The 13,184-nt window shown below is 54.8% G+C and overlaps 1 protein-coding gene across 6 annotated transcripts in view; it reads left to right on the plus strand.

Moving 5' to 3' along the window:
- The window catches only part of AMZ1 (archaelysin family metallopeptidase 1), a 48,006-nt gene that overhangs the window by 5,722 nt on the left and 29,100 nt on the right, over positions 1-13,184 (plus strand). For 3 of the 6 annotated variants that reach the window (XM_055346811.2, XM_004045039.5, XM_055346809.2), the window contains exon 1: positions 3,268-3,369. The exons of 2 other annotated variants lie outside the window; for them this stretch is intronic. The gene's annotated coding sequence lies outside the window, so the exon portion shown is untranslated. Of the gene's footprint in view, positions 1-3,260; positions 3,370-13,184 lie in introns of those variants that run through there. One more of the 6 variants, XM_063708360.1, reaches the window with a different exon arrangement.

A 13,184-nucleotide genomic window follows, 5' to 3' on the forward strand; every position in this document is an offset into this window, starting at 1 on the left:
CATGCCATTCTCCTGCGTCAGCCTCCCGAGTAGCTGGGACTACAGGCGCCCGCCACCACGCCTGGCTAATTTTTTGTATTTTTAGTAGAGATGGGGTTTCACCGTGTTAGCCAGGATGGTCTTGATCTTCTGACCTCGTGATCTGCCCGCCTCGGCCTCCCAAAGTGCTGGGATTACAGGTTGAGCCACCGCACCTGGCTTCGATGCATAATTTCTTTTCTGGTGGCTATTCAGGGAGGGGCGTGGGGGTTGTGGGGAGGATATTCCACAACTTCTTTGTAATAAGCAGCTTTAGGACAGAACATTCCATTTAGGCCAGGCTTGGTGGCTCACGCCTGTAATCCCAGCAATTTGGGAGGCCAAGGCAGGTGGATCACTTGAAGTCAGGAGTTCAAGACCAGCCCGGCCAACATGGTGAAACCCTGTCCTTCCTAAAAATACAAAAATTAGCCGGGCGAGGTGACGGGCACCTGTAATTGCAGCTACTTGGGAGGCTGAGGCAGGAGAATCGCTTGAACCCAGGAAGTGGAGTTTGCAGTGAGCCGAGATCGCACCACTGTACTCCAGCCTGGGCAACAGAATGAGACTCCATTTCAAAAAAAAAAAAAAAAGGCCGGGTGCGGTGGCTCATGCCTGTAATCCCAGCACTTTGGGAGGCCGAGTCAGGCGGATCACGAGGTCAAGAGATCGAGACCATCTTGGCTAACATGGTGAAACCCCGTCTCTACTAAAAATACAAACAATTAGCCGGGCATGATGGCAGGCGCCTGTAGTCCCAGCTACTCAGGAGGCTGAGGCAGGAGAATGGCGTGAACCCGGGAGGCGGAGCTTGCAGTGAGCCGAGATCACGCCACTGCACTCCAGCCTGCGTGACAGAGCGAGACTCTGTCTCAAGAAAAAAAAAAAAGAACATTCATCTTTTCTCAGGTTCTGGGTTCTCCATCCCCAACAGAAATAACCTGGAAAATCCCTGCAGCAACACGTGTGAAGAAGTGCAGCTTTCTGAGTCACAATCTATTTGTAGGAATTTATCCCAAGGTGAGGGGGACCAGATACCTGTAGAAAGATCTGTGGAAACAAGATCATCTATCACAGTGATATGTGCTAGTGAGACACCAGGAGAAACCAAAATGTCCCAAAGCAAGTGGCAGATCCATGACACGGAGTCCAGAGCAGACCATCAGGGTGTGGAGATGGACTTCTGGCTATTGACGAGTGTGAAGTCACAGGCCGCCTGCAGAACGCAGTATGTGGCGTGAATCCCTTAAAATATGTATTTAGGCTGGGCACGGTGGCTCATACCTGTGATCTCAACATTTTGGGAGGCCGAGCTGGGAGGGTCGTTTGAGCCCAGGAGTTTGAGACCAGCTTGAGCAACATAGCGAGATCCCATCTCTACATAAAAGTTTCAAAATTAGCCAGGTGTGATGGCACGTACCTGTAGTCTCAGCTACTCAGGAGGCTGAGGGAGGAGGATTGCTGGAGTCTAGGAGGTCGAGGCTACAGTGACTCGCGTTTATACCAGTGCATTCTAGCTTGGGCAACAGAGCAAGATCCTGTCTCAAAAAAACCTTTTTTTAAAATACATTTCATTGTGGAGGAAAAGGTGATCAGAAGGATGTCTGACAAGAAGGTAAGAGAGGTTACCTCTACACAGTTGGCTTATGGGGTCTTCTTTTTGTTTTTATTTTTCATAATTTTCCAAATTTTGCACACCGGACACCTAGTGTTGTGTTGTTTTTTTTTTGAAACAAATTCTTGCTTTGTCACCCAGGCTGGAGTGCAGTGGCATAATCTCGGCTCACTGCAACCTCCGCCTCCCAGGTTCAAGTGATTCTCCTGCTTCAGCCTCCCGAGTAGCTGGGACTACAGGCACCAGCCACCACGCCCAGCTAATTTTTTTATTTTTAGTAGAGACGGGGTTTGACCATACTGGCCAGGCCGGTCTCAAACTCCTGACCTTGTGATCTGTCTGCCTCAGCCTCCCAAAGTGCTGGGATTACAGGCATGAGCCACCACGCCCAGCCGTGTTATTTCTTAAGGCTTAAAAAAATTCTTTGAGGCTGGGTGTGGTGGCTGACACCTGTACTCCCAGCACTTTGAGAGGCTGAGGCGGGTGGATCATGAGGTCAAGAGTTTGATACCAGCCTGGCCAAGAAGGTGAAACCCCCATCTCTATTAAAAATACAAAAATTAGCTGGACACAATGGTGGGTACCTGTAATCCCCACTACTCAGGCGGCTGAGGCAGAAGAATGACTTGAACCCCAGAGGTGGAGGTTGCAGTGAGCCCAGATTGCACCATTACACTCCAGCCTGGGCGACAGAGCGAGACTCCATCTAAAAAAAAAAAAAAATTCTTTGCACTGGTGTGGGACGATGGTGACGAATCCCTCAGCCATCTGTGGGGCGCTGCTGAGGGCGTGGGGGGCATTTCTGCACGGTGAAGCAGAGCTGGTGGGAGGCTGCCCGAGGGAAGCTGGTGCTGGGAGGGTTTGCAGAGAGGAAAAGGGCCGTTTGCGGAAAAGGCTTCTGGGCTCTGTCTGGAGCCGTCATGCCGGCCTTCACGGCCAGGGCTGGGCTCGGTCATCCTTCCGCACTTAGAGTCCTTTCCATCTCCTGGTGGCTGGCACAGGGCCAGGGCTGCACTCACAGCTGGCCAGGGTAGGGCAGGGCGCCTGTCCTCAGGGCCACTGACTGTAGGGCTAACCTAGGGGCCTGGTTCACCCCTCTCACCTGGGGCTTCGCCTGATAAGCCTGGTTCACCTCCTCACCTGGTGGCCTGGTTCACCCCTCTCACCTGGGGCCTTAACTGGTGGCCTGGTTCACCCCTCTCACCTGGCGCCTTGCCTGATAGCCTGGTTCACCCCTCTCACTTGGGGCCACTCCTGGTGGCCTGGTTCACCTTCCTCACCTCGTGGCGCTGGTTCACCCCTCTCACCTGGGGCCTTAACTGGTGGCCTGGTTCACCTCTTCACCTGGCGCCTTGCAGAGTAGCCTGGTTTACTCCTCTCACCTGAGGAGGCACGAACTGGCCCGGGCTGACTGACCTCCCTCACCTGTTTGGCTTTAGGCTCTGGGGCCCCCTGCCCGGGTGTTTCTGGGAGGCTGAAGGGTCCCACGTGAGCTCCACCGCGGGCAGCTGGAGGGAGTGGGGCAGGACGTTGAGCGCCGGGAGGGGTGTGGCTCTCCTGTCCTGCCCGCAGCCCCACACCGGCCCCAGTCCCGCCCGCCTTGGTCCCTGCCCCGCGCGCTGACGTCACCGGGACCTCCCGATCCTCCCGGCCCAGGCCGAGCTGCCCACGCTGCTGCCCGGGGCTCGGTGCCCGGCGCGGCCTCTGCCGGCTCCGGCGGGCGCGGGGACTGCGAGGTAGGGGGGCGCGCGGGGAAGACTCGGGGGCGCAGGGACCGAAAGGGACCTCCGTGCCGGGGCGGGTGGGTAGGGGCAGCTCCGGGTCCAGCTCGGCCCGCGCAGCAAGCCCCGAGGACGCCCGGGCGGCGGCGGCTACGAGAGCGCAGGGACCGCGGAGACGCCAAGGGCGCACTTGGCCGGGGTTTGGTGCAGCGCCGCGCCGGGGTCCGTACAGCCCCGGCAGGTCCTGCAGAGGGAAGGCCGGGCCAGGGAAGGGCCACGCGCCCCCTCCCCGCCATCCTCTCCCAGGCCAGGGCGACCTGCGCGCTTCCCGATGGGAGCAAACTGGGGACGGGTCGGGAATCCAGGGCCAAGCGCCCGAAAGAAGGTGTTTCCGGGCTGGGGCGAGCCAGGTGGGTGCGGGACGTCCCCGGGGAACCTCCAGGGCGCGGAGAATCTCGTCGTGCCCAGGGCTCCCCGCAGCCTGTGTATGTGCCGGGGAGGGAGAAGGCTTCCTCCCCCAGGAGACTGAGGGAGAAGGCGGTGGATATGATCCTTGCAGGGATTTAAGACAGGTCTCAAAACCAGAAAAGCAAGGGAGGGGTGACAGAGAAATGGCAAACTTTACAAAGGACCGGGGAGGGCAGGGACGTGGGTCCTTTCTGCCCCCAACACGGGAGGGAAACACTTGGCAGAGGAGTTTGGGGTTCACAGGTGAGGAGAGAGAACAGGAAGCCAAGAGTCTGGCCCGGAGGCCACTACCCCTGCGGTCTAAGCCCCCGGTTTCCCCTCCTAGCGAATGGAAACGGAGAGGTGAGAAACCCCCAAAACCATCCGTCCGTCTGGTTCTGCCTGAAGGTCTCCGCTGTCAGCTAATGAATAGCTCGATGCAGCTGCTGGGAGGTTTTGCAAAGCGCATTCAGAATAGCGAGAATCAGAGCATGGTTTCTTGCCCAAAGGCCAGGCATCTGCGTGGTCAGATGGGGGAGCCTGAGTGCCCGGAGCTGTGCGGTTTAGGGCAGCCTGACCTTGGATACCTGGTTCCTGGGCCAGTCTGGCGGCCCTTGTTGCTTAGAGTGGCAGACCCTCCCTGGTGGGGGGGATGCGGACGTGCTCTTTTCCAGTCTTTGGACAAAAAAAAGGCAAGGGGAGGGGGAAGGAGAAGCGTCTGAGTTTACCCATGGTATTAAGAGCAGCAGGGCTGGAACTCGGGTGCTCTGGGAGAGGAGACGTCCTGCCCTCCGGCCCCGTCAGAACATCCCTGCTCCAGGAGCAGCTGGGGTTCCAGTGTGAAGCATGGCTTTGAAACCAGGCCCCGCTGGCCCCCAGCTGTGTCACCAGGGCCAAGTCACTTAACGTCTGGGCCTCAGTTTCCCCACCTGAAACACCGCAGTGGCACCTGCGGCTCCGTGTGTGGCTTGGAGGACGCAGGCACGGGACCTGTTGGCTGCTATCATGACTGCAGTTAGTAGAGGAGGGGGACACACTGTGACAGGGCCCAAAGGACAGCGAGGAACCTCCATCTGGGGGTCTCCTTTTTGGAGCATGGATGGGTTGGTGAGTGCCAGAGGGTGCTGGGAAGCTGACCCCCACTAAGGTGGCTCCCTCCCCGTGGGTACCCCCAGGGCTCACATGCAGCTCTGGCTCTATGTGAGGAGTGATCTTATGCAGAAATGACCTGGCAGGATGGAAGGACTCAGCTGGCAGCTGACAGTGGGGACCGGGGTTTTCCTGAATGATCCACGAAGACGAATGTGGCCGCAAGGCTTCTTGAGAGGAAATAGTGTCTGGGCAGACGTCATGCCCTGGACGCCCGAGAGCTGTACCCGTGTCAAGGGATGGAGGGAGCTAAGCATTCTCATTCCTAGCTTGGAGCCTGTCACACCATTCTCCAGTCTGCACTAGGAGGTGGCTGTGTTTTCGTGTGTGTGTGTGAGAGAGAGAGACAGACAGGCAGGCAGACAGACAGACAGACAGGGTCTTGCTCTGTCTTCCAGGCTGGAATGTAGTGATGCAATCATAGCTTACCACAGCCTCGACCTCCAGGGCTAAAGCAATCCTCCCATCTCAGCCTCCCTAGTAGCTGGGACCACAGGCATGCACAACCATGCCCAGCTAATTTTTAAAATGTTTTGTAGAGACGGGGTTTTGCCATATTTCCCCAGGCTGGTCTCAAACTCCTGGACTCAAGCGATTGTCCCAGGAGGTGGCTATTTTTAGAGCTTGCCTCTCACGTCCTGTTGATCTTCCAGCCGGGCTAGTCTGGAGCTGGCGTGGCCACTCCTTCCCGGGCGGCTCAGGTTGGCTGACGTTGGTGTTGTGTCTCTGGCTGGGTTTCCGATGTAGATGCTCTGAGTTACCCGCGTGCCCGCCACTGCTTGCGGGTGTGCAAACGGCCGTCTGTGGTCTTGGCTCCTCTGTGCGTGTGCTCTGATCCCCTGGAAAACTTGTCGCTGTGGCCCTTCCTGTTGCTCCCATTCGGTCCTCCCTGAATGACTTAGATGGGCCTAAGGTTGGCAGTTTGGGCCCAAGTCACACCTGGAACCAATGTGGTAGGGCTTGTGAACTTTTGGTAAAAAGAAGGCATTTCTCAGCCAGGTGTGGTGGCTCACCTCTGAAATCCCAGCACTTTGGGAGGCCGAGGCAGGCAGATCACTTGAGGCCAGGAGTTCGACACTAGCCTGGCCAACATGGTGAAACCCTGTCTCTACTAAAGATACCAGAATTAGCCTGGCATGGTGGCATGCGTCTGTAGTCCCAGCTACTAGGGAGGCTGAGGCATGAGAATCGCTTGAACCCGGGAGGAGGAGGAGGTTGCAGTGAGCTGAGATTGCGCCACTGCACTCCAGCCTGGGCGACAGAGGCAAAAAAAAAAAAAAAAAAAAAAAGCATTTCTCATTTCCTGATGCTTTGCCTGGAGTAGGAGGGTTTGCTGGCAGGGAAGCCTCTGACCAGGGTTTTTGGGTGGTCAGGTGGGTGTGGGTGCTGGCAGGAAAGCCCCCTCGAGAGTACGGGAAGGTCTGTGTGTGAGGACTGGAGTCAGGGGTCTCTGTGCTGGGAGTCAAGATCCAGGTGAGCTGTGTAACCCTGGGCAAGTGGCTTTCCCTCTCTGAGCCTCAGTCTCCTGGGTTATGACACGGGTGAATCTCAGGATGGCTTTGGAGGTCGGACAAGGTGTTGCATCAGAAAGTGATTTTGGGCCGGGCGCGGTGGCTCACACATATAATCCCAGCACTTCAGGAGGCCGAGGTGGGTGGATCACAAGGTCAGGAGTCTGAGAACAGCTTGGCCAATATGGTGAAACCCTGTCTCTACTAAAAATACAAAAATAAGCTGGGTGTGGTGGTAAGCGCCTGTAGTCCCAGCTATTCGGGAGGCTCAGGCAGTGAACCCAGGAGGCGGAGGTTGCAGTGAGCCGAGATTGCGCCACTGCACTCTAGCCTGGGTGACAGAGCAAGGCTCCGTCGCAAAAAAAAAAAAAAAAAAAAAAAAAGTGATTTTGGGGCTTTGCAGGGTGGCAGGCACAGGAAGGGGAATGTTGGTCAGGGCTGGTCCAGGGTGCTCGCAGGTATTGCTATCTGTTTTACCATGTCATTCTCTGGAAAGCTGGGACACAGACCATCCTGGGCATCTGGAAGGCCCTGGGCTGCTCCAGAGAAATAATTGATAGGCCCCTGTCGGCAGAACAAATCATTCTGAGCTGGCTGCGGCGCTAGGGGAACGATTTGGAGGTAACTGGGAGGTTATGGTGCTTGCCCCTCGTGGGCGGCAGTGCTGGTGAGCAGAAGGTCTGGGAGCGAGAAGCCGGTGAGCAGGTCATGTCACCGGTACCCAGAAACTACAAAAATAAGCTGGTGAGTCTCCTGTGGCGTCAGGTGCTCCGAGGCCGGCTAAGTGCCTCCTCCTCCTACTTGAGCCAGCCAGGCTCCTGGAGGAAGACAGGTGGGACCACACCCATCTCACAGGGAGGACACAGTGGGGTTGAAAGAGGACCGAGCTTGGCCGGGCGTGGTGGCTCACGCCTGTAATCCCAACACTCTGGGAGGCCGAGGCGGGCGGATCACCAGGTCAGGAGATCGAGACCATCCTGGCTAACACGTGAAACCCCATCTCTACTGAAAATACAAAAAAAAATTAGCCGGGTGTGGTGGCAAGTGCCTTTAGTCCTAGCTATTCGGGAGGCTGAGGCAGGAGAATTGCTTTAACCCGGGAAGCGGAGGTTGCAGTGAGCCGACATTGTGCCACTGCACTCCAGCCTGGGTGATAGAGTGAGGCTCCATCTCAAAAAATAAAAAATAAATAGAGGACCAAGCTCATGCCAGAGCCCCCGGAGTTGTTGAGGGCATTCTAGCTTCAGGGGTTTCCTGGGCGCCTCTTCCGTAGCGAGGTCCCCAGGAGTCCCCAAGGGGACTCTGAGAGGTTGCAGGGGGTGCTGCCTCCACACGCTGACACCTGGCATGGCTAGGGCAGGAGATGGGCTTTGTGGAGCCCCGTACCCCACCCCTTGACCACAAGCCCAGCAGCGGTTCCCCACCTCACTCAGAGCAAAGGTTAAAGCTCTTCCAACAGCCTCCCGGCTCCTGCACGACATGTCCCCATCTTCCCCCAATCTCGTCCCCTGTTCTTTCCCCCAATTCGTTCCAGCCACACTGGCCTCCTCCGGCTGTCCCCTGAGCCCCCAGACGTATCTGCTGCGGGCCTGTGTACACCCACCTCTGTCTGGGACGGTCTGCCCCTCCTCCCCGCTGCCTCCTTGCTCAGAGATCCCACCTCAATGGAGCCCACTGTGATCACCCTCTCAGGAATGGGAGTGTGGGCCTGGCACGCCTGAGCCCTGCCCCGCTCTGCAGGGAGTTGTTTGTTTTGAGATGGAGTTTTTGCTCTTGTTGCCCAGGCCGGAGTGCAGTGGCGCAATTTCGGCTCACCGCAAACTCCACCTCCCGAGTTTAAGCAATTCTTCTGCGTCAGCCTCCTGAGTAGCTGGGATTACAGGCATGCGCCACCACGCCCGGCTAATATTGTATTTTTAGGAGAGATGGGGTTTCTCCATGTTGGTCAGGCTGGTCTTGAACTCCTGACCTCAGGTGATTGCCCACCTCCCAAGGTGCTGGGATTACAGGTGTGAGCCACCGTGCCTGGTTGGTGGGTTTGTTGTTGTTGGACACAGGGTCTTGCTGTCATCCAGGCTGGAGTGCAGTGGTGCGATCACAGCTCACTGCAGCCTTGGACTCCTGGGCTGGAGACTTCCTCCGACCTCAGCCTCTCGAGTAACTGGGACCACAGATGTGTGCCACCACACCCAGCTAATTTTTTGTTTTGTTTTGTTTTTTGAGACGGAGTCTTGCTCTGTGGCCCAGGCTGGAGTGCAGTGGTGCGATCTCCGCTCACTGCAAGCTCCGCCTCCCAGGTTCACGCCATTCTCCTGCCTCAGCCTCCAGAGTAGCTAGGACTATAGGCGCCCGCCACCACGCCTGGCTAATTTTTTGTATTTTTAGTAGAGACAGGGTTTCACCGTGTTAGCCAGGATGGTCTCGATCTCCTGACCTCGTGATCCGCCCGCCTCAGCCTCCCAAAGTGCTGGGAATGCAGGCGTGAGCCACTGCAGCCAGCCAGCCTTTTCTTTTTCCAACAGGACCTGTCACCTTCTAACTTACCATGTATGCTATTTACTTAGCACTTTTGCCACCTGCCTTCCTGCTGAAGCATCTAAACTCCATGGGGCCAGGGACCTCTGTTTTGTCCACTCATGTTGGAAAACCCCCAGCACAGCGCCCAGCACCCAGGAAGCCCTCGGCAGCTGATGTCACTGTCACGAGTCTGCTGAACTGGGCCACAGAATGCCTGATGCAACACCGTTCCTGGGCATGTCTGTGAGGGTGCTTGAGATGACATTAGGATTAGGACAGTGGGTTCAGGAAGGTGGACTGCCCTCCCCAAGTGGCTGGGCACCTTCCAATCCCTCAAGACCCTGAATAGAACAGACGGCAGAGGGAGGAGGAGTTCACCCCTCATTTCCTGCCTCGCCGCTGGAGCTGGGACATGTCATCCTCTCTTACCCTGGGACTGGATGTCCACCATCGGCTGCCCTGGTTCTCAGGCCTTCGGACCTGAGCTGAGTTTGAATCACGCCTCGGGCTTCCCTGGGTCTCTGGCTTGTAGGCAGCACACTGTAGGACTTCTCAGCTTCTGAGGCCTGTGAGCCAATACTCATAATAAATACTTATTTTATTTTCATAGAGTAGAGATGAGGTCTATGTTGCCCAGGCTGGCCTTGGCCGCCCCTGCTCAAGTGATCCTTCTGCCTCCCAAAGTACTGGGATTACAGGTGTGAGCCGCCGTACCTGGTCATAATCCTATAAATATACATGTGAGATTATATTACATTAATATATTATCGTATATACTAAAATCTCATATATATAATATATATTTTATTTTATTTTTTTGTGATGGAGTCTCACTCTGTCACTCAGGCTGGAGTGCAGTGGCGCGATCTCAGCTCGCTGCAACCTCTGTCTCCTGGATTCAAGCGATTCTCCTGCCTCAGCCTCCCGAGTAGCTGGGATTACAAGCATGTGCCACCACGCCTGGCTAATTTTTGTACTTTTAGTAGAGACAGGGTTTCACCATGTTGGCCAGGCTGGTCTTGAACTCCTGACCTCGAGTGATCCACCTGCCTCGACCTCCCAAGGTGCTGGGATTCCAGGCGTGAGCCATCGCGTCTGGCCTATTATTTTATATATATTGGATAAATGAATGAACCCGTGTGTTCACCTGCCCTGGGACCCGCCCGGCCTCTTTTGGAACCACTGATTGTGCATCTCTCAGCTGCTTCTGGCTGACTTGGGTCTGTCCTCACGGCTCCTCCTTGGTCAGCCTCTGGCCCCCCTGCAAGACTTGCCCACTATGGCCCTTTCCATGGCCATGGGATCTGGTCCTGTCCATCGTCTGTGCATCTGATGTTTCTTTCTTACTTTATGGTCCAGAAGCGGGAATTCCACCCTGGTGTGAACCTGCCAGGACTGCCCTGTGCACTCCAGGAGTCCAGGAGTGAGACCCACGCTGGAGTCTGGTGGTGGGCATGGGGGTCTGGGCACAGGCTCGGTCTGCATAGAACCCACGTGGTCCCGGCAAGGTGGGGCCCTGCTTCCCATGGTCATGGGAACCATGATGCTTGAAAATCTGCATGTTCAGGCCCATGTGGTGGCTCAGGCTTATAATCCCAGCACTTTGGGAGGACAGTAAGGGAGGATTGCTTGAGCCTCGGAGTTCAAGACCAGCCTGGGCAACATAGTGAGACCCTTCTCTACAAAAAAAAAAAATTGACTGGGCGTGTTGGTACATGTCGGTAGTCTCAGCTACTCAGGAGGCCAAGGCAGGAGGACTGCTTGAGCCCAGGAGTTGGAGGCTGCAGTGAGCTGAGTGCACCACAGCACTCCAGCCTGGGCAACACAGGGAGATCCTGTCTCATTTAAAAAAGAAAAAAAGGCCAGGCGCAGTGGCTCATGCCTATAATCCCAGCACTTTGGGAGGCCAAGGCAGATGGATCACTTGAGGTCAGGAGTTCGAGACCAGACTGACTAACATGGTGAAACCCTGTCTCTACTAAAAATACAAAATTAGCCGGGCATGGTGGGGGGCACCTGTACTCCCAGCTACTCGGGAGGCTGAGGCAGGAGAATCACTTGAGCCCGGAGGCGGAGGCTGCAGTGAGCCAAGATAGCGCCATTGGGCTCCAGCCTGGGTGACAGAGTGAAACTGTCTTGGAAAAACAAAACAAAAAAAAGAAATGGACATAACCACTATTAGAAAACAAAATCTGTGTGTTCCAACCCCCCCGCCCCGCCCCCCACAACATCTGATTCTGGTGTGGCATGGTGTTGCTTAAGTTAGATTTAACCATACTCCACCTCGGTTTTACCCTCTTGAAAATGGGGACAAAAACTGCACCCACTTCTCTGAGGGTTAAAGCAATGAAGCCCTGCCTGGAACACAGTGCGGTTTGTGGCTCTTGATAGTCATTTTTTTGTCTGTTTGTTTTTTTTTTGAGATGGAGTCTTGCTCTGTCACCCAGGCTGGAGTGCAGTGGCGTGATCTCGGCTCACTGCAAGCTCCGCCTCGCAGGTTCACACCATTCTCCTGCCTCAGCCTCCCAAGTAACTGGGACTACAGGTGCCTGCCACCACGCCTGGCTAATTTTTTTGTATTTTTAGTAGAGATGGGTTTTCACCATGTTAGCCAGGATGGTCTCGATCTCCTGACCTCATGATCCACCTGCCTTGGCCTCCCAAAGTGCTGGGATTACAGGCGTGAGCCACCGCGCCTGGCCAATAGTCATTTTTATCTGCTCCTGATGACTTAGAACTTCCGGGGCTGGCCGGGCGTGGTGGCTCATGCCTGTAATCCCAGCACTTTGGGAGGCTGAGGTGGGCAGATCACCTTGAGGTCAGGAGTTCAAGACCAACCTGGCCAACATGGTGAAACCCTGTCTCCACTAAAAATACAAAAATTAGCTGGGCATGGTGGTGGGTGCCTGTAGTCCCAACTACTTGGGAGGCTGAGGCAGGAGTATCGCTTGAACCCAGAAAGTGGAGGTTGCAGTGAGCAAAGATCGTGCTACTGCACTCCAGCCTGGGGTAGAGGGAGACTCTGTCTCAAAAACAAAAACAAAAAACAAAAGCAAGAAACCTTGAGGGCTGGTGGGACTGTAAACTGGTGTGATCTTTCTGCAAAGCAATTTGCAATACAAATCACGGTCCTTTAAACATCCACATGTGGAATTTTCCCTCCTAGGAGTCCGTCTTGAGGAGATGGAAACACAGACTTATGTACAAAGATGTTCATCACGGCGTTTTTGGGCAGTGGTTGAAAGTACCATTTTTATTTATTTTTTATTTTTGAGACAGAGCCTCGCTGCAATGCCCAAGCTGGAGTGCAATGGCGCGATCTCGGCTCACTGCAACCTCCTCCTCCCGCGTTCAAGTGATTCTTCTGCCTCTTGAGTAGCTGGGATTACAGGCATGGGCCACCACGCCCGGCTAATTTTTGTATTTTTAGTAGAGATGGGGTTTCACCGGGTTAGCCAGGATGGTCTCGAACTCCTGACCTCAGGTGATCCACCAGCCTCGGCCTCCCAAAGTGCTGGGATTACAGGCGTGAGCTGCTGCGCCCGGCTCTATTTTTTATTTTTTAAAATAAATTTTAAATTTGTTGTTTGAGACAGGGTCTCACTCCCTCCTCCAGGCTGGAGTGCAGTGGCACGATCATGGCTCACTGCAGCCTTGACTTTCTGGGCTCAGGTGATCCTTCCAGCTCAGCCTCCTGAGTTGCTGGGACTACAGGTGCGCGTCACCATGCCCGGGTAATTTTTTGTGTTTTTAGTAGAGATGAGAGTTTGCCATGTTGCCTGGGCTGGTCTTGAACTCCTGTGCTCAAGTGATCCACCCGCCTCAGCCTCCTAAAGTGCTGGGGCTACAGGCGTGAGCCACCACACTCAGCCAAAAATAGCATTTTTGTAGAATGTTTAAGAATTTGGAAAATGCTCAAGATTTATGAAGCAAAAAGATACAGGATTATATACGCAGTTGGATCTTAATTTGTAAAATATATTTGGAGAAAGAAGTTATAGAAAGCTCCAGGCTGGCAGTGATCTCAGTGGAAATTCAGTACCAGCCCCTCCCCTACTCTAAGCCAGTACGTTCCTCTGGAAAAAAATATGTTTGTGTATATTTGTCTGCACACATGTATATACAGCTGTGTCACATTTTCCCCAAAAGAAAATGTATAAATTACATAGATCAAATTTATTTATGTATTCACATATACATAGGAAT

Source organism: Gorilla gorilla, chromosome 6 (assembly GCF_029281585.2).
Source record: "Gorilla gorilla gorilla isolate KB3781 chromosome 6, NHGRI_mGorGor1-v2.1_pri, whole genome shotgun sequence".
In the NCBI taxonomy this organism is placed as follows: domain Eukaryota; kingdom Metazoa; phylum Chordata; class Mammalia; order Primates; family Hominidae; genus Gorilla; species Gorilla gorilla.